Here is a 22953-nt window from a genome sequence, read left to right as displayed (position 1 = left end):
TTTGACATTGTACTAGAAACACTAGCAGTAGCAATTAGAGAAGAAAAAGAAATTGACGGCATTAAAATTGGCAATGAGGAGACCAAGTTATCACTCTTTGCGGATGACATGATGGTCTACTTAAAGAATCCTAGAGATTCAACCAAAAAGCTAATCGAAATAATCAACAACTTCAGTAAAGTTGCAGGATACAAAATAAACCCACATAAGTCATCAGCATTTCTATATATTTCCAACACAGCTCAGCAACAAGAACTAGACAGAGAAATCCCATTCAAAATCACCTTATACAAAATAAAATACATAGGAATCTATCTCAGGAGACAAACACAGGAACTTTATGAACACAACTACAAAACACTCTCCACACAACTAAAAGTAGACTTGGGCAATTGGAAAAACATTAACTGCTCATGGGTAGGACGAGCCAATATAATAAAAATGACCATCCTACCCAAACTCATCTATCTATTTAGTGCCATACCCATGGAACTTCCAAAAAAATGTTTTACTGATCTAGAAAAAAACATAACAAAGTTCATTTGGAAGAACAAAGGATCAAGGATATCCAGGGAAATAATTAAAAAAGTACAAAGGAAGGTGGCCTTGCAGTCCCAGATCTCAGACTATATTATAAAGCAGTGGTCATCAAAACAATTTGCTACTGGCTAAGACACACAAAGGAGGATCAGTGGAATAGACTTGGGGTAAGTGACCTCAGCAAGACAGTATATGACAAACCCAAAGATCCCAGCTTTTGGGACAAAAATCCACTATTTCATAAAAACTGCTGGGAAAATTGGAGGACAGTGTGGGAAAGATTAGGTTTAGATCAACACCTCACACCCTACACCAAGATAAATTCAAAACGGGTGAATGCCTTGAACATAAAGAAGGAAACTATAAGAAAATTAGGCGAACACAGAATAGCATACATGTCAGACCTTTGGGAAGGGAAAGACTTCAAAACCAAGCAAGACTTAGAAAGAGTTACAAAATGCAAAATAAATAATCTGGATTACATCAAATTAAAAAGTTTTTGTACAAACAAAACCAATGTAACCAAAATCAGTAGGGTAGCAACAAATTGGGAAACAATCTTCATAAAAACCTCTGACAAAGGTTTAATTACTCAAATTTACAAAGAGCTAAATCAATTGTACAAAAAAACAAGCCATTCTCCAATTCATAAATTGGCAAGGGACATGACAGCCAAAGAAATCAAAACAATTAATAAGCACATGGAAAAGTGTTCTACATCTTTTATAATCAGAGAGATTCAAATCAAAACAACCCTGAGGTATCACCTCACACCTAGCAGATTGGCTAACATGACAGCTATGGAAAGTAATTAATGCTGGAGGGGATGTGGCAAAGTAGGGACATTAATTCATTGCTGGTGGAGTTGTGAACTGATCCAACCATTCTGGAGGGCAATTTGGAACTATGCCCAAAGGGTGATAAAAGACTGTCTGCCCTTTGATCCAGCCATAGCACTGCTGGGTTTGTACCCCAAAGAGACATTAAGTAAAAAGACTTGTTCAAGAATATTCATAGCTGCGCTCTTTGTGGTGGCCAAAAATTGGAAAATGAGGGGATGCCCTTCAATTGGGGAATGGCTGAACAAATTGTGGTATATGTTGGTGATAGAATACTATTGTGCTAAAAGGAATAATAAAGTGAAGGAATTCCATGGAGACTGGAATGACCTCCAAGAAGTGATGCAGAGCGAAAGAAGCAGAACCAGGAAAGCATTATACACAGAGACTGATACACTGTGGTACAATGGAAGTTAATGGACTTCTCCATTAGTGTCAATGCAATGTCCCTGAACAATTTGCAGGGATCTAAAAAACACATTCCACAAGCAGAGGATAAACTATGGGAGTAAAAACACCGATGAAAAGCAACTGCTTGACTACAGGGGAGATGGGGATATGACTGAGGAGAGACTCTAAATGAACACTCTAATGCAAATACCAACAACATGGAAATGGGTTCGAACCAAGAACACATGTGAAACCCAGTGGAATCATGAGTGGGCTATGGGAGAGGTGGTGGGAAGGGAGTGGGGGGGGGAGGAAAAGAAAATGATCTTTGTTTCCAATGAATAATGTTTGGAAATGACCAAATAAAATAATGTTTAAAGTGGAAAAAAAAAAGAAAATCAGAGAGAGTAGATATTTACTCTGGCCAAGTCAGAATCAGGAAGGGATTGAAAGGCCCAAGCAAAGAGGGATCAGAGGTAAATTAAACAAGGGTTTTAGCCACAAGACCTGCTCCAGGACAAGGGGCCTCCCTGGAGGCTAGTACCTCCAGGAAAAAGGAGCCTTTTTCACTCACCCAACTGGTAGTCCTAAGGGAAAATTTAAGAGCAGTCCAAGGTCTCCAAGCCCCTTCAAGTCAATTTCCAAGGCAAAAGAAATCATCACAGAAAGTTCTTGCCACTTAAAAAAAATTCCTTTCCTTATTTCCTTCCATTTTTATGTGGACCTTCCTTCTTTCCACTTTTATATGAACCAATTATGGCTTTTAGCTTTGATTAGGACTTCTCTGGGGGCAGTTAATTGATTCTGATTAGTCCCTCATTATAGCAAAGACATTCCCATAAATGGGCTTTATACACTTCTGGTGAATAAATCTAAAAATGGGAAGGGGAGAGTTAATCCCATCTTCACACTTTCAAGAGGCAAATAAAATTATGTGGAATTTAATTCAAGTGACACATGAATTGAATTGATAGTTTTAATCTTTAAAATTGTTCAGGCTTAAATTTATTTTTTTTATTTATACGTCGGTCCCAAATATGGTTCCTAATTGGTTTATTTATTTCTAATTAAAACCCCCGGCCCGCGAGAGGTTTCAAGGAAGGAAAATAGAAACAGGATAGAAGTTTTGGATTCCGCGTAGGGCGTGGACGAGCCGGCTTTAGAGATGTAAATAATCGAGTCAGTAATCAATTATTGATATTCAGGAGCCACAGCCTCCTCCGACCACTGGGCGTTACTATCCAGGCTATTCCACTCAATGATCTCAATTTAACACTGCACTAGTCAGAGGATAATGCTAGCTCAGAAGGAAAGGAGATCAGAAACTAAAGGAGGTAGATAATGCTAGGTATTAGCATTGGAAAAGAGAGAGAAACAGGAAGGCCTGGCCCAAAGGCCAGGCCTCAGGGAGAAAGATAGAGAGGAGAGAAAGGGGGGAGAATTTGCTCCATTGCAAACCTGTCTATGTCCTCCAAGTGGTCTAGCTGGCTGTGTCCTGTTTCTTTTATTCTCTTTGATATACAAATTAGCTTAATACATATTGATCAGTTACATGATGCCTCAATACATATGGATGAGTTACCTAGTGTATTGCCATTGGATAATTGCAAATTATGACAAGGTGAAGGTGGGGTTATTATCCTCAGGTGAGTGAGACAAAGGGAAGCAAAGTTTCGCGCCTAAACTTCAGCCACGCTGGGAATAGAGCTCATTGCCATGCGCAGGATGGCCATGTGCTCACTCACAATCCTTATCTCTCCATAATACCTATGGGCTGGACTGCTACATCAATCACAGAAAATACAAATTTATAAATTTCTTGTTTGCACTCTTTTTGATAAATAGTGGGAATATCTGTCATATAATACTGATGATCACCCAATTGAAGTATAGAAGTTTAAAATGGATCAAAACAAAACAGAAAAAATAAAAATCTTATTAAAAGGGAATCTTTTTATTACCCTTAATCACATTGCCTAGCTCAAGTTGCTATGCCTAATCTTTAGTTCTCCCTTTCAATCAGAAAAGGTGAAAAAAATGATAGCTTGAATTTAAGTATATTAAGCAATATCCTAGAAAGCAGATAGGATAATTTCATGTTAAAGATAATATGATACATTTAGTACAAAAACTACTGGCTAATATTCAATGTATTCATTTCATCATATCATTACATGAAATATATATTCACAAACCAAAATAACTTCAGAGCAATCCAACTTTCTATCCTATATCATATTTGGTATAGAATAAAGAACAGTGCATTCAGAGGACCAGTTATCATATAATGTAATATAACCATTGTACCTAATGTAATGATAATATGTAATCAACCAGACTCCATTTTCCTTTTCTGTGAATTGATGCAGTAATATTTTCCTAATCATATTTTCAAGTATTAGATATCAGAAATCTTAAATTAAGAATGTTTTCATAAATTCTCAGTTTTCTTATTTTTTAAAATAACATTTTTGTATTCATTTTTGAATATATATTATATATGATTTTTGGCTTTGAAAATGATGTTTGATCACTTATTGATAGGTTTTTGCTTTAGAAAAAGCTAAAAAATTAATCAATATGTAGTTTGGATCCTGCAAGCTCTGAAAGGTATAATCCATATATACAATATAATTACCCTTGATTATTCCAGCAAAACCAAACAAAAAATTTCAGTCTTTTTCACTGTCTTTGTCTATGTTTGTATGTACATCATTCTCTGCTTCTATGTCTCTGTCTCTGTGTCTCTTGTCTCTCCATCTCTGTCTTTATTCTCTTTCTCTGACTTTCTCTCTCTCTCTCTTTCTCTCTCTCACGCTCTCTCTCTCAGACACACAAACATACACAATTGTGTGGCAAAGAAAGGCCAAGGGACTACATTAAAATTAAAAATCCCAGTATTGATTCACCATATGGCCAGAAATGGTTCCCAAATCCTATATGATCAAACCAAATTTGGACAGAAAAATCTGAGCATGGAATAGTCATTGTTACAAGTGGAACAGACAAGAAAATTAATATCTAGACCCAAATGATCATAATAATCCAAATTTCAAGAAGGACATTTTATTTAGGAAGAAATAATGGACAAAGTAGAAAAGAATTTGTCAACAAAAATGAATAAAAAATTCTTACAATATCAATCATGGAAAATTCAAACATATAATTAAATGTAAATGTTTCCATCATTAAAGTAGAAATTTCATCATTCAGAAATTACTACCTACTGATTTTGTATTTGAAGGAAAAAATCAAAACCAAGTAATATAAAATGGATTTCATAATAGGTATATGAAGTAAACAGACTACATAAGATTATGTGATATCCCACAATGATCAATTAATGTGTAAAAATGTTATCAATTGTAGAAGATCAAATTTTTAACATATTAATGGAATAGTTCTCCAAACAAACTAATTGAATAAAAGCATTGATTAGATGAACTGTAAGTTTTTATTTATCAGCTATCAAACCTTTTAAAATGATAAAGGAATATGTATGACCAATTGGAAGATGGAAACACAAACACTTCATTAAATGAAGGAAATACTTTAGAAAACAATTTGTATTTAATATAGGAAAATATTGTTATTCATTCTCTTTGGCCCAATGATCTCACTAGTGCAAAGGTATTAAAGCATAGAAAGAAACATCACAGAAGTAACTAACTGTTCATTATAAAACTTTTATATTAGAAATTGGTTAACAATATGGTCATTCATTGAAGAATGACTGAACAATTTATAGCAGATGAATACTACAGAATATTCTTGCAAACTAAACAATATAAGGTTCATGAATTCAGAGAAAAATGACACTTTAAAAATTCAAAGGTATTTCATTTTCCCCATTAAATGTAACAATTTCAACTTACATTTTCCACAATGATAAGATCAAAACCTTCTCGTTTCCTCTGCCAACTCAGAAATGGTAAGAAATTTGTTCTGGGCCATATGTGTTACCATGCAAACTGTACTTCCATATTGGTCACTGAGGTAAGAGAATACTTATAAAAAATTAAAATCCCAAAATAAAACCATAAATATACTGTTCTGAAAGAGAGTATGCTTTTCTCTGCATCCTACCAACTCAGAAGTTCTTTTTGTAGAGGTGAATAGCATTCCCTGCCATAAGTCTTTCAGAATTGTTCCAGATTACTGCCTTGCTGAGGATAGTCAAGTTTTCACAGAAGATAATCATACATTATCTTTGTAACTGTGAATCAGTTCATGAAGACCTTCCAGTTTTTTTCCTGAAATTGACTTGTTTGTCATTTCTTAATAAAGATATATTCCATTTCCATCTTACATCATAATTTGTTCAGCTCCCCAATTGTTGGACAAGCCATTAATTTCCAAATAATTGTCACCACAAAAAGAATTGCTATAAATATTTTTGTACAGGTATGACCTTTCACCATTTTTATTTTCTCTTTGTGATACAGACCCAATAGTGGTATTACAGGATCGAAGGGTCTGAAAAGTTTTATAGCCATTTAGGCATAGTTCCAAATTGTTCCCTAAAATGGTTGGATTAGTTCACAACTCCACCAACAATACACTAGTGTCCTATTTTTGCCACATCTCCGTCAATATTTATCACTTTTCCTTACTGTCATACTGGTAAATCTGATATGAATGAGTACCTCAGCATTGTTTAATTTTCATTTTTCTAATCAATAATAATTTAGAACATGATTTCCTGTGATTATTGATAGCTTTGATTAATCTGAAAATTATTCATTCATATCCTTTGGCCACTTCTAAATTCAGGAATGGTATATATTCTTACAAATTTGAATTAGTTCTCTAAAAATTTGAGGAAATGAGACTTTTTTCTGAGAAAGTTTCTATACAGAAATTTTGTTCCTAGTTTGTTATTTCATTTCTAATTTTGTTTCCATTGGTTTTGTTTGTAAAAAAAGCCTTTTATTTTAGTATAATCAAAATAATTCATATTATACCTTATAATTCTCTTTATCTGTTGTGGTCATAAATTCTTCCCTTTTCCAAAGATTTACCAGGTAAACTATTCTATGTTTCCCTAATTATAATATCACCTTTATGTCTAAATAATATAACCATTTTGATCTTATCTTGGTATAAATTTTGAAATAATGTTTTGTGTTCATATAATTCCTTTAACATTGCAAGTAGATTACTGGGTATTTTAAATTGTCTACAGTTGCTTTAAATGGAATTTCTCTTTCTAATTTTTGCTAATGAATTTTTTTGGTAATATATAGAAATTCTGATGATTATTTGAATTTATTTTGTATTCTTCAACTTCACTAAAGTTATTACTTATTTAAACTAACTTTTTTGTTGAATCACTAGGATTCTCTAAGTATGCCATCAAATCATCTGAAAAGGATTGTTTAAATTCCTCATTGTTTATTTTTTTATTTTTCTTCTTATTGCTAAAGCTAACATGTCTAATAAAATATTGAATAATAATGATGATAATGGTCATCCTTGCTCCACTCTTGATGTTATTGGGATGGTTTTTGACTGATCCCCTTTGAGGATAATACTTTATGATGATTTTAGAATTTTAAGGAATGTCCTATGATTTCTAGTGTTTTAAATAGGAATTTTTTTCCAATGAATTTTCAGTATCTATTGAGATAAAGGTGATTTCTGTTGAATTTGGTTATTGATATTACTAATTATGCTGATAATTTTCCAAATATCAAATTAACCCTGCTTTCCTAGTATAAATTTCACTTGTTCATAGTGAATGATACTTGAGATATATTGCTATAGTCTGCAATTTAGTCTTGAACTAAGTTTTCAATTGGTTCTTTTTCTAGGTTTTTTTAAAGTTATATATCCAATTCATTAATCTGTATTATTTTTAGATAAATTTTTAGAGTTATAAAATTTTCTCTAAATATTGATTTTGTAGTAACCCATAAATTTTCATTTGTTGTCTCCTCATTGCCATTCTCATTCATGAAATTATTGATTATTCTTAAAATGTAATCCTTGACCCACTTTTTTACCATTAGATTGTTTCACTTTCAATTAATTTTTATTTTGCTTTCCAAGAACCCTTTTTGATTATAATTTTTAATGTCTACTGATCTGAAAGAATTGCATTAATCAGTTTTGCTCTTCCACATTTGATTGTGAAATTTTTATATTCTAATACATTGTCAGCTTTTGTTTAGGTGCTGTGTACTACTGAAAAGAAAGTATATTACTTTCTTTAGCCATTGAATTATTTATAATCTGTTCTAAATTTTCTAAAATTCCAGTCTTTTCCTTTATTTCTTTCTTGTTTATTTTTTAGTTTAATTTATCTAGATCTGAAAAGGTGACATTGAGATCCCATATGATATTTCATTATTCTCTGTTTCCTCCTGAAGTTCATTTAATATCTCCTTTAAAGCATTGAAAGCTATTATTGCATCTCTTACATTTTATTTTCATATTTAACTTTTTTTAGGTTTCTCTTGTTTCTTGTGTTTGGATATCAAGTTTTCTGTTTGGTTCTCATCTTTTCATCATGAATTCTTGGATATCTTCCATTTTATTAAATGACTAATATTCCCCCTGAAAAAATATACTCAGTTTTGTTTGGAGATGATTCTTGGCTGTAAACCTAGATTTTTTGCCTTCCAGGATGCCATTTTCCAAGTCTTCAAATTCTTTAATGTGGAGGTTGTTACATCCTGTGTAACCCTATTTTAATTGTTTCTTTCTGGTTGTTTTCAGTAATTTCTCCTTCACTTGGGAGATCTTGAATTTAGCTATACTATTTCTGGGAGTTGTTATTTAGGGATTTATTTCTGGAGCTGATCTGTGGTAACTTTTAATACCAATTTAGCTCTCTTGTTAAAAATATCAGGTCAGTTTTCTTTGATAATTTTTGTTTTATAATGTTCAGGCTTTTTTATTTAAACAATGATTTCAGATATTCTAATAATTATTAAGTTGATTCTCCTGGATATATTTTCCAGTTGTTTTTTTTTTCTTTTCCCAAAGAGATGTTTCATGTTTCTGCTGCCTTTTTTCCCCATTTTTTTTCATTTTTTAAAATTGTTTCTTGATGACTCATAAAGTCAATATCTTCTAGTTAGCCAACTTTGATTTTTAATAAATGATTTTCTTCTATGAACATTTGAGACTCCTTTATCATTGGCAAATTCTGCAGTTATTTTCTACTTGCATTGTTTTCATTTCTCTATTTCTCTTCCTCATTTTCCTCTACCTCTCTTAATTGATTTTTCAAATACTTTTTGAGTTCTTCCAAAACCTGAAACCAATTCGTATTTTTCTTTAAAATTTTGCATGGCTTTGCTTTGCTTCACAATCCCTTTCTGTACCTGTGCCTTGCTCTTCTTTGTCTCCATAATTTTTTCTTGCCTATGGCTAGGTGTTTTTATTTTTATTTTTTGTCCATTTCCCCCTTTTTTTCTTGACTTTCACTTCAATTCTAATGTTAACTACTGTTCTCAGGTAGAGAGAACATTCTCTTACACTTCAATATTTTGTTTTGTTTTGCTTTTTTCCTTGCTGCCATCCTTAGCTGTATCTGGATTTCTGAAAGATTCCATTCTTCCAAAGTGGTATGTAATAATATAATTATAATTACTATTCCAGTCTATGAACTAAGCGCTCTGTAATCCACCTCCCACTGTCAATTCAGTTACCCCTGAAATTATTAATAGCTTATATAGTGCAGAGCATTGTGAACTATCCTATGCTGGTACTCAGAGTCTAGTCTCAGGCTTGGGCAGGGGCTTCTGGTCTTACTATGTTCTTGATCAGGTCAGGCACATTGTGCACTGCTATTCACTGGGGTTCAGGTCCTCAATACAGGCTTGGATTGATCTCCCAGATTCATCCTGTACTTATTCAGACAAGGCATACTGGAGTTTGCCTTCCACTGAAATTTAGAATCTCATTGGAGGATTGAGCTGGGGCTTGGAACTTTATAGCAGGAGTCCACAAATTTTTTACACAGGGGCCAGTTCACCATCCCTCAGACTGCTGGAGGGCCGGACTATTAGAAAAACAAAAAACAAAAATCTATGAACAAATCTGTATACCATTCTCTGGGATAGTGGATGCTGCAGAGCTGACTGTGATGTGCCTGTCACACTTTGCACAGGCCCATCACCTCCACTACTATACCAGGCAACAGTTTACACAGTGCAGAATCCCCTCCCCCAGATTGGCACTCACCATGCTGATGTCTTCCATTGTGCAGACACATAATCCTTTGTGCAGTGCCTTGTTCTCATTCAGTTACTCTCAGAACAAGGCTCCACACAAAGGATTATGTCACTGAAAGTAGTACTGTACGTGAGTGGTGCCACACTTTGTGGCTCTGCCACATACAGTGCTCCTCTCACTGACCAAAATGAAAGAGGTGTCCCTTCCAGAAGTGCAGTGGGGGCTGGATAAATGCCTGCATGTGGCCTGTGGGCCATAGTTTGGGTACCCCCGCTTTAAGATATATGTGCTGGTTTTTACTGCTATTGGCTTGCACTTGATCTCGGGTTTTCAACCTTGTTTGGACATAGGTTCAGATCCTGGATTAGTAGATGTGGTGTTGAAGAGGGGTTTGTGGTTGTCTTGTGCTGGCACTCTATAGTATTGCTTCCTACAGTTCTTAATCCCCTCTCACCTCAGTGAAGCAGATCATCTCTGCTTTTAAGTTAGTCTCGGCATGAAAGTTGCTTCCTTCCATTTCCTTGTGGTTATTTTGCTCCAGTATTTGTTCTGAGGCACTATTTTAAGATTGGTTAGAGGGGATTCTCATGGTTTGTTTTGTGATTCTCTACTTCTAAGTTATGATAAAGTTCATTAACTTCTCTGCGTATAAAAGAAATGGCAATTTCATTTGATACAAATTTACTTTGTTGTTTTATGTGATCATTCGGGAAAGACTTTATTTGGAAGAGATTATTAGTGTATCAAGGAAAGGTAGCAATTGCAAATAATTGGCAAGACTTAGAATCTCATGAGCCTACTAGGTCAAGGTTCCAAGCAACAGAGGAGGTTTTTTTTTCCAACTGCCATACTCTCTGGAGAAGCAGGAGAATGAGTAAGGTGTATGGCTAAAAAGATCTTGATCATCTATCACCAACTGGCCTTTGCAGATTTTATCTGGGGTGAGAGAGCATATCTGATCAGCCTACTGGACAGCCTAACTACAGAAAGACCTCTACTCCTCTGGGATCATCTGTGAACTTCAATTGGGGCTCCTGGTTCATCAAGGACTCCTGTGTGAGACTCTGTAACCCTGTTGGACTTAATGTTAAGAAGTTTAGTTATTTAGATTTAGGAATAGTTATAGAGGGTTTAATATCTGGAATAAGTGTTAGCAGTTACCCTTTCCTTCCTTCTAGTCCCAAACCCTTCATCCCTTTTCCTGTTAATAGAATCAATATTTTATATGTTTCCCTCTGTATTACTATCCTTACCCTCACCCAAATACTGTATTGCAATTATTAAAGCATTAGAAACTGACTTCTAAAAAATAAAAAAAAAACCTAAAAAAAAAAACGCTACAGGGATAAAGAGGGAGCCAAATAAGGAATAAGAGTAAGTCAGATAATGAGAATTATTTGTATTGCTATTTTTTCTAATAATTTAGTTTTTAACCTACATAAACTCCATTAGAATATCAAAATATTTTTTACACTCAATAGTATGTTATACAAATTGATGATATAATTTCTAAAAGCTGAATATTTTTTATATTTTTTTTTATTTTTTTTATAATGTAGATTTTTTTATATGTATATGTATATATATATGTATATATATGTATATATATATTTTTAATAATGTAGATTGCTCACTAAAGTAAAAATCAACAAAATGAGATTGAAAGAAATTCATGTTTGCAGGATAGAAGGGACCTCAGAAGTGATCGAGCATATCTTCATTTTATATAAATGTAAGTTCACATCCAGAGGGAGATAGTTACTTGACCAATTGAAAATTCTACATTCATTCCACAAAAGCATATTGCATCCCTTCATAGTGACAAATTAGTAGAAACTGACTTAGGAGTTCTAACATAATTTATAGGACAATTAGAAATTGTAACCCCCAGTCTATTTTTAGATTTTAATCCCCAAAAGTGTTAATTCAGTATCTGAAGCAGATCTACCCATTTTAATCTACAAAAAAATAACTAACCAATAAATGTGCAAACTAACTACTAAAGGTTCAAACTAACTATTAAAGGTGTGATATAACCAAAAAAGTTATAAGATAAACAAAAGTGTGAACTAAAGAGTGGGCAGTCCTGGAGGGAGTGTTTGCTGTGATTGGCAGACATGAAATTAGAGGAAACAAAGACTGAAGTAGAGATAGATTGAAGATCTTCAGTCACTCGGAGTTGGACTGAAGATCAGTCACCTAGGATTGGAGTGAAGGATCAGTCATTTGGAACTGGAGGCAGACACTTGAGGAGAGACTGGAAGACAAACATTCAGACTTGGCTGTGGAACTTGATCGTGGAGGAGGTCATGCAGGAAACCTCAGGCTGCTTTCTTTTTAGATGGTCACCATGGTGAGTGAAAAGGCTGACTTAGTTTCCCTGCCTTTCAGGAGATGTGAACCTCCAAGAAAGGCCCATCGTCTTGAGATTCCTTCCCTGATTAGGGCCTTAGAATTTCTTCCTGGCTCAGAGGAAGCAGGAGTTTGTTTTTTTTCTCTCTCTCTCTCTCATTCCTCAATATATTCCCTCTATTGTAAGAATAAACTACCATAAATTCCATTTTACTTTAATAATTCATTTGGGATTTAGAAATTAAATCCCTGGCAACCACCTATTAAATAATATTCAAGTCCCACCACAATGAAATTTAATACCCTGTTCCTCAGTTCAAGATTAGCTGAGGTTAATGGTACTTTATAAGTACTTTTTTTCACCTATATTACATGTAGTAGACATCTTTAGTTCCAATTAGCTTAAGGCAAAGGAAAACTTGAAAGTATAATTTTTTAAAAATCTCACCATTAATGTGAGATACACTCTTCTTCAAATAAATAGCAGAGTGGGGAGAAATGCCCTCTGTTAGTAGAATACTCTTATCCAGTAACATGGTATAATGTTAGTGACATTCACAAATGAGGACTACAAATAGACAAAATTATTCACAATGCTGCCACAGCAAATCCTTTCCATGCTGCTTGAATCATAATTTTCATTACTGATGCAGAGCAAAGATTCAAAAGTGAATCTCTTATCTACCAACAAAGGTATTTTTTCCTGTTACATACTGGCAGTGGTGATAACTCTCTGGGCCTGCTCTCAGCTAGCTTTGGTGTTTCTTTTGGTTGAATAATTATGCTTCAGACCACCAAAACAATAGAGACCATGGTAGTGTTGTCGACCTGTTATTTTGGGGTTTAGATCAATTATAGATTATAGATATAATAGTCTATTTATTAACAGACTAGTTAATAACTAACCTAAAAGAATATTTTATTGGGGTTGATGGTTGAAAGTTGGGTGGACCAGTAGTTGAAGAGACTTGACTGAGATAAAACTTCTATCAAAACCTTTTTATTTATAATTATTTCTATAGGAAGTGTGATCAGAAAAGAAAATTGGAGATATTGAATTTGGAAAGGCTTAAAAAATGTATTTCCCTAATTCTAATCAATACTAGCTAACCAACCAAACCTACTGCCTCTCATGAGATTTTCTTCTTGCTTGAATTCACAAGCCTAACTTAAAACTACTCTTATTGACTAATCTAATCCCCCAAATTAACTAACTTTGTGTTCTAAACTAAAATATAAACTTAATGAACAGAGATGAATAAGTCAGATTTTTGTCCTACTACCCAGATGAAAATTCAGCTTGTCATAACTTCACTGACTTCTCCACTCAGCTTTTGCTCTCCCCCTTGCCACCACTGGTGAAAAGGAGGTAGTGCTAGGATGTTTGTAAAGTAATAAATTCATGAGCTCTTTTCCAACTCTCAGAGCAAGGTCCTTTCGCAACCTTCCTTGATCCCGACAGCCCACAGAGTGATCATTGGTTCAACTGAGTCCCCTTCCCATAATTCCTCTTTGAGATTCCACTCTGACTTAAGGAAATCCAACTAATTCAACTCCTCTCTCTTATTGAACTATCCCCATTCTATCAAGAAATTTTGTTATTGCTTACCTAATTACTAAACAAACCGGTATACACCCCACCCACATCCCATGAACACACACATACACATGCATTCATACATAGGGGTCTTTGTGGTCTTTGGTAGAGACATAGCTGAAAAAGGAAAAGAACAGTTCCTTTTCAAGAGATAGGTTTTTCCTCCATTCTTCCAAACTCAAAAGCTCTCTCTCCTCTAAATTCTCCAGGGTCACACCTCTCAAATCTTCTACCTATATTTACCAATTCAAGTTTACAAATTAGCTTTTTAGATACCAACTTAGATATGACCAACCTTGTTCCAGCCAATGTAAAGTTATTTGTTTCAAATTCATCAAAAAAAAAAAAACAAACAAACAGACCTCTATGGTATCTTAAGAGGCAAATATGCATGCATCTTTCCAGTCTATTTCATAGACTGGTATATATTACTATTTCTCCCCAAGTTATGTGTATAACATTTTTTATTATGAGTGCTAAATTCTTTCTCTCCCTTCCTCCCACCTTGAGTTGGTATATAAAATTAAAGGGATTTACATGTTTATTTTTTTAAAAATCTTCCACATTGTCCTGTTGTGGAAAAAATTCAATAAAATTAATAAAGAAAATAAAATATAGTATGCTTTAATTTGCATTCAAATTCTTTCAGTTCTTTCTCTGGAGTTAGGTAACATTTTTCATTATAAGTCCTTTGGGACTGTTTTGGATTGTTTTATTGCTAGGAATAGTTGTCATTAACAATTATTCTTTGTATAATTTTGCTATTAATACAGACAATAGTATCTTGGGTATGCTCACTTCATTTGGTATACTCTATATCAGTTAATGTAAATCTTTCTAGGTTTTTCTAATATCATCCTAATCATCATTTCTTATAGCAAAATAATATTCTATTACAATCATATACCATAACTTTTACAGCCATTCTTCAACTGGTGGACATTGCCTCACTTTCCAATAATTTTATGGTCACAGAAAGAGCTGCTACAAATATTTTTGTACAAATGGATCTTTTACTACAACCATCCACAAATATTTATCTCTTTGCAATAAAGAACTGGTAGTGGGTATTACTGAGTCAAAGGGTATGCCTATTTTTAGTATTCATTATTTTTTAATTATTAGTTCCAAATTCTCTTCCCTTCCTCATTTCACCTCTTCCTCCCTCCATGAGATATAAGCAATCTGATATGGATTTTAAATGTAATTTTTAAAAAACCCTTACCTTCCGTCTTGGAGTCAATACTGTGTATTGGCTCCAAGGCAGAAGAGCAGTAAGGGCTAGGCAATGGGGGTTAAGTGACATGCCCAGGGTCACACAGTGTAATTTTTTAAAAAATATTATTTATTTTGTGGAAGATATCTCAAAGAAAAAGAAGAAAGCGAAATACAGCATGTTTTTGTCTGCATTAGTCTATTAGTTCTTTTTCTGGAGATAGATAGCATTTTTCTTCATGAGTCTTTGGAATTGTTTTGGATCATTGTATGGGTGAGGATAGGTAGATCTTTTACACTTATTCTTTAAACAATATTGCTGCTACTGTGTACAATTTTTTTCTTGTTCTAAACACTTTACTTTGCATTAAATCATCTAAGTTTTCCAGATTTTTCCGAAATAATCATCTTCATCATTTATTATAACTCAAAAAGATTCCATTAAAATTATAAAATTATATACCCCAACCTGTTCATCCATTTATATATACATACATATATATATATATATATTTGTATCTAATGAAATCTGATTTATTCTGTCCCTCCTTTACCTCTCTAGTTACAATATTCCCTTTTCCACCCTAAAGTACTCTGTCCCTGTCTATTAATGGTTAGTATTTTAACTCTCCTTTCTATCTATATTACTGGCTTAAATCATTATTATGATATATATGTATATATACATATATATATATATACATCTGTTATTTTAACTCATTTATATATGTAATATGTTATTTAAATACATATATATTTAAATACATATATATCCTCTGGTAGTGTGAATTTTAAAACTATCCACCTAATCAGACCATTCTTTAGAAGATTTGATTTAGCTATTTCCTCATCAGTAACAATAGAGATACTTGGAATAACAGAATCAGGTCTTAGAAAGTCCACATTTCTCCACCCTACTCAGTTTAACAAGGTCAGGATGCCTGCACCATACTCAAGTTTAAGTATCTGGGAAAAAAGCCTAACAGACATATGCAGAAAACAGTTGACAGATTCCTGGGCTGTCCTAAGTCAAGCTAAGCTATAATTGGTACTGAAGAGATGCAGAAAAATGATGTAAAAACGTCTATATAAGGCAGGTTACTTCCTGTCTCTTTGTCTTTCCCTGGAGAGACGACTCTGGCTGGCAGCATGCTAAGCATTCTGACATCTTGGCGTGGTGGCAGCTTTGGCTGGGTCGGTGGTGAGTTTTTCCCTGGAGCTGATTTCAGGTCTGGCATCATGACTTAGCCTTTTCCCTTTTTGGAGTTCAAGCCTGACTCCTTCCTCCTTCATACTCCAAACCCTTATCTCCTACCCCCCCCCCCACTAGCTGGGGTTGGGGCAGGGGAAGGGGGGAGAAAAATCTACTCCTTTCCTTCTTCCTCCTCTTTAATCTCCTCCACTATCAATTAAAATAAAATTTCCAGTTCACTTGGGGTTTTCATTAGGATTTTATAAATATAATCCTTGGCAAACAAAAATAATTATACATTCAGTCTCAGCCATAATTTCACCCTTTACAGTTGTAGAGATTTATTTACAAATATATAATTTATGGGTTGTCCTTATTTACTGCACAGCCCCTAATGTCAGTGTGTAAAATTTGTTTGGGTTCTAGATATGTTGTGGTGGATGCATATTTATTCTAATGTGCATATGAATGTACTTCCCTATATGTGAAGTTAATATGATTGGCGATTAATCTTATGCGACCCATTTTCCTGAAGTTCATTCCCCATAATGTCTTTGATTCAAAGTTCTTTCCAGTTGTCTGTATATCTTCCATCCTTTGGTATTGCTTGAAATTTCTCACAGGTCTGGGATGCCTTCTCCTTTATGGGATACATATTTGCCTTTTGTCTCAACTTGAAAGATGATCTCAGGTATCTGAAACTACAGGATCATGTGTGGGTGTAAGATTAATGTGTTCATGCATGTAAGAGTGAATATGTTGATGCATATGAGTGAAACTTTATACAGGATGTTTGTGACATATTCATGTGTGCAGGAGAGATTCTTTTTTTAAGTAATGAATGTAGGTATCTTTCTTAATGTGTGTGGTTGATTGTAAAGATTAATGATATTTTAGTCTAGGATTGAGATTGCAATTATTATATAGGTTTAATAATTCTAAGGGATTCTAAATGCACCAAAATAAACTCCCCGATTCCACAAGGAACCACTTCTCCTGTGTTTCACAGTCTACACTAATCCTTCCTCATCCAACTAACCCAAATTTATACTATCTGTCTTGGGCATTTATTCTATTTTGGTTTCACTATCTCTGTTCAGCATCTCTATTTCCTCTTGTGAAATGTTGATGGATTCATGGGCTCTATGTTTATTTATCAAGGGTTGTTCTTGAGGTGTCTCTATTTGAACAGATTCTTGGGCTTTCATTAAGTTGTCTTTTGGTGTGTTATTGTGAGCATATTGATGTCTAACATGAGATGCCTGAAGCTGTTAGTCAATATCTCCATGGCATGCCCTCCCTCTCTTCCTCCCCCTGGAAAGATTTTTTAAGGTGGAGAATGAGGGATATTGGTAATCTGTTTTGGTCCTTATGGTTTTAGATTCTAGGTTTCATGCAACAATTTTTGTTTGGGTAAGATGCTCCAATATCATCTTGGATGTTTTTTATCTATATTTACTTGTCTCGGTTTTGTTTTTCTTTTCAGCCAGGGCTTGTAATTATGACTTAGGGTTTTTTTTTTTATTTGATTAAGGTAACTTCATGGATTAAGTGTCAGATATTATTCCTAGTACCAGTATGAGTTCTTATAAGGTTTTGTGTTGTTTGCTACTCTATAGAATTCAAACCAGTCCTGGTACCAAGTTCTCTATCATATTACTTCCAATTCAGTATCACAATCCTCTAAGTCATATTTCTTACAAAATTCTTCATAACTACTGACTCCTGCAACATACAGTATTTCTTCTACTGATAAAGAGTTTCCTATGTTTTCAATTGCTTCATCAGAATCAGAATCAGAAAAAAACTTGTTTGTTCTAAATTCAGGTGTTCACTATGCCAATTTGTGTCCCATTCATCTAAATTTTTGTGAACTTTATCATAGAGCTTGATGTACTCATAGGGTTCCTGTTCTTCATCACTGTTTTGGTCAACTATTATTGTACCATTTGGTACTGTATCATCTGTGTCTGAGTCTGACTCTCGGTCATTGATTTCTGTACTCTCTAGGTCTTTCATTAGCTTTCATTCAGTGACCTGTTGTAATTCTGTGTCAGGTGTTGTTAAATCAGGTTTTGTGTCTTGGACTGACCATATTTCAGTGATTTCTGTATTTCCCAATTCTTTTTCTAGCTGTTTCCAAGTAATATGCTCTAATTCTGAGTTGTGTACTGACAAATTTGTTTCTTGTGGGTTTACTGCTTCCTGCAGATCTGCTATTATGTTACTGGAGTGCACAGGTTTTACCATACCTTTTGGATCAGGTTCTTGTTTATCTGCTCCCTCTTGTGTATGTGTTGACATAGAAACCATTCCCTGTATGGTGTCATCTTTTGGGAATTACTTCAATACAAATACACCTTGCCCTGAATCACTGAGAGGTTTGTACTTTCATTCTCCCACTTTGATCCATACACATGGTTCCTGTATCTCTGCCTCATATTGCAAAGTAGCTATTTTGTTGTTTGCATGCACAGGTTTCCCATTATCAACTTTACTTTCTTGCCCCAGGGTTTTTAATGCACATGTATAAATAGTCGATGTTTCAGGTTTTGTAGATGTCATAGTGCAATTTATCATCCCCTCTTTAGTTATTTCACCCTTATTCAATACACTATTATTAACTAGCTCTGTATCACTTTGGACCACTGCTCTCTGTGAGCTAACAGCTTGCTCAGAAGAAAGGTTTGTGTTTATGTTAATTTCAGTTTGAGAACTACTTGGAATGATGTTTCTCTACCAAAGACTCTTCTATTCCCACTCCCTGTTCCCATTTCCTTACATTGTTTTGCAGTCTCTGGTTCAGGTAATATAAAGTCTTTGGAAGTTTGATATTGCTCTGTGCTAAACACATCCCTAGGACTGGTATCTTTGAGTGTTATACAATTTTGTGGATAAAAGTCTTTAGTTTGGGTTTTAAATTAGTTCTCCCCTCATTTTCCATTATTTACCCTCTTAGATGTATAAATGTATCAGCTCCAAAGTCTCTTGTAACAATGTCTTGTTTAGCTATCTTGTCAGAATGGTCTAAATACTTAAGTTGTTGTTTGAAAGATTTGCTATCCCAGTTTGATTTTACACTGCCTAGATCCATTCTGCAAGCTAAAAAAAATTTCCAAAAAGGATTTAATCTGTTCCTTGCTTTTCTCCATTTGTACCCATGTGTTGTGAACCATAAATGTCATGTTTCATGTCTGCTATTATCTGTTCAATTTCACTCGCCATCTCAATTATACCTTTTTGTTTTGTACTTAAGGTGTTTCCCTTGGCATCTTGCCCAACTATCTCTTTCTCCACCACTAAAATTTTAAAGTTTTCATTTTCCTTTCTACCATCTTCCTTTTATCCCTTTAGGCTTATGCCCTCATGTTTCCTCCCTGGGGTGCCCTCCAAATTTGTCTCTTTTTAAAGAGATAATCCTAGAGCTTGGCATCATGTGATATAATGATTATTTCTTGCTACAACTTCTGAATAATGGTATTTTGCTTCAGGAGCTATTGCTGCTCCCATGGATTTCAGATCTGGGGTCTCCTGTTCTCTAAGTCTGCAGTGAGAGCAACACTGCTTGCTATAAGAGTGTTGTCTCCCATAATTTTTGTTATTATATACTTTTCCCTGATAGTATGTATTTTGACCTTTCCCATCTCTCTTATTTTGGCCCTGTTCATAGCAATGTTTCATCGGGCAGTTTCTTACTATGTGTCCTTGACAAGAACACAAAAAGAAATTCCTGGTATCTCTTTGTATCCTCTGTTGACTCTGGGGTGCCTGTCTATACTGTCTGGTTTGCCTGTTAAATGTCTTAATTGTAGCCAGGTTTTAAATTCCTCTAATTCTTTCTGCCTTAATATTTCAGAGGTCTCTTAAAGCTTTTTCTTTAGATTGTTCTTTTCTTTTTCTGGATCTACTTTGTTATCATAAAGATAGGTGGCAATGTCTCTAAGTTATTAAGTGAGATGGTGTCAAACTTAAGGCAATAGTTCCTGAAGAAATCCTTCAAGTGCTTATCACAATCCTTGAGAAATTGTCTCCTCACATGCACCTCTGATTCTTTTGAATCAGGGTTAAAACCTAACAGTCCCTCAGTTTTTTTCAATAAGGCAATCAATAAATGTGCTTGGGTATTCATTTTTTCTTGGAATAATCTGTCAAATTTTCCCCATGCACAGGGACTTTCTGACAATTGCTTTATTCCCTGCAATAGATCCTCATGGCATTTTCTTAGATAAGGCATTGATCTGGTCTTAAAAAAACCCAAATCCTCAAAAACTTCTGGCCAGTTTCTGAGTGAAGAATCTTTTCTAGTTTGCTCAATAAGTTTTTTATGTTCTTGGGGTATAAAAAGTTCAGATAAAAGAATTTCTACATCCTCAAAATCTGGTTCATAGAGGCGAAATGATCTCTTTAGTTCTTTAATTGTGAGATGAGGCTCTAATTAAAAAATGTAGGCATATGTGTATATAAAGACTCTAAGTCATGGGCAGTGAATGACTTATAAACCGCATGTAAAAAGCCAGAATAATCAGTGACGTTAGTTAAATCACACAAAGGCATAATCTTTTGAGCCTTTGATGCATTTGCAAGATTGTTAGGGGATGCATTAATTGGCACCTGTATGTTTTTGGCTAGGTCATTCCCCCTTATTGCACCTAATGGTTTTCCAGTATTAGTATTAGTAACTACATCGTTACGTAGTTATCATTAACTACATCTATTCTGTCACGTCCCCAGTCTCCTCGTCAGTTCCCTTCCCTATGCCTTGTTTTCTCTGCATGTAATCCTGGCACATATCAGTTATAATACGATCTGACCAAGCAATACCTGTAATCCATTATCTACGACTAGAGCATGTACAGTTTTCTTTGGGAAGATCAGATTGGCACCAGTTTTGATATTCTTTAAGATGTTAGTCACTACCACGCACACAAAATAGACTTGGTGTATGATTTGCCAGAGGTAATTTATATCTATATAATTCATTGGCAACTGTGTCCATCCCATAGTCATATTGGCTAATGAACCCAAAATGTTGTATATCATCCCTGTCACTGTTTTATAAATGATACAGTAGCCCCAATAAATGGCAATTATTCTTGTATTAGTTGTAACATGTTTCCCATATTAGCTCTTTTCTAGGCTCTAACTGCCAGGAGTTAGCAGTTAGAAAAGGGTTGTTGTCCCCACAAGCTTTGCTTCTAGCTAGATAGGATCCAAGATGGCTAGATCCTATCTCTGACAGTCCTAGTACAGCTTCCCTTTTTACAATAGACTATGTATCTCAATTTGGTAACTGACCAGAGTGGCAGTTGGTAATTGACTTGTTCACCCCCCAGGAATTAAGATGTTTTTGATCCTATGTGGTAACTGCTAGGCAGAGTCAGTTGCAAAGGCTGTTAGCCTCAGGAGTTGTAATTGACAACAACTTCACAACTGACAGTTGATGACAGTTGGTGACAGTTACTAAAGATTTGGTTGTTTGTTTGTTTGCTTGTTTTTAATAAATGGAGTTCTTTTAAGCCCAGGGTGCCAACTGTCTTAAAAAAAAGATAAAAGAGGGAAGTTTGTGCTTTGAGGGAAGTTTGGACTATCGGAATGGAGAGGGGGAAAGAGAGGAGAATCCCCTTCTCAAAGCGGGGTTCAGGGGAGACAGCAGATGTAATGAGAGGGGGGGGGTTTGAAGATTTTCCCCCTTTTGACTTCCATCCTTAGCTAAAGCTGCTACCCCCAATTTGCTCTTGTCCCTCTTGTCCCCCCTCCACTACTCGAGACCAAAGGGTCTCCCCTTGATCTGTTCACTCACACTCAGCTTGGGGAAGAGATAACTTTTAATGTCAATTCAATCAGGTAATATGAGAGGAATAATGGGCCGGGAAGAATGGGAAAAGGAAAGTGGGGAAAGGGGGTCTCTGTATCTATCTAAACCCTTTCCTCTCCCTCCTCTAGTTTGGGGGGAATTTAGGCCTTGGCAGCCTGAGCCCATTGAGAGAAACTCAGGTTGACTCACCCCTGGGCAACAGGAGCTGAGGTAAAGTCTGCTCAGGTTTCTCTTCAGAAAACCCCTTCAATTTGGAAGTGTGGGGGGAAAGATTTCCAGTTACCAGCAGGAAAAATGGGTAGCCCTAAGGAGAAAGTCTTTTTCTCAACTTCTCTCTTTGGCTTCTCAAGACCAAGAGACCCTCACTGCTCTTTCAGCCAGAGTCTTCTCCTCTGGATTCCACTCCTGGGGCCCCTCCCCCATCTAGGGGATCAATTTCACTTACTCTTAAGCCTGGCACTTTTTCTCTAGTGCCATCCTCTGTCACAGGTAGTAACCCAGAATTGCTATAAGTTTTATTTTCTCCACTAAAGAGTTATTTAGAGCAGTTTTTCATATTATCATATACAGCTTTGGTTTCTTTAACTGGATACTGTTCATATTTGTTTTTTACTATTTGTCAATTGGAGAAGGACTTTTTAAAATTAATTTAACTCAGTCCTCTATATATTTGAGAAGTGAGATCTTTATCAGAGATACTTGCTCTAAAATTTTCCCCAGTTTTTCTTCTAATCTTATTTACATCTGTTTGTATGAAATATTTTAAATTTAATGTAATAAACATATTCATTTTTCATCTTATAAAGCTCTGTATGTATTATTTTGTCAG

This window comes from Monodelphis domestica, chromosome 8, assembly GCF_027887165.1.
Source record: "Monodelphis domestica isolate mMonDom1 chromosome 8, mMonDom1.pri, whole genome shotgun sequence".
Taxonomy (NCBI): Eukaryota; Metazoa; Chordata; class Mammalia; order Didelphimorphia; family Didelphidae; genus Monodelphis; species Monodelphis domestica.
This window is presented reverse-complemented; position numbering follows the sequence as displayed.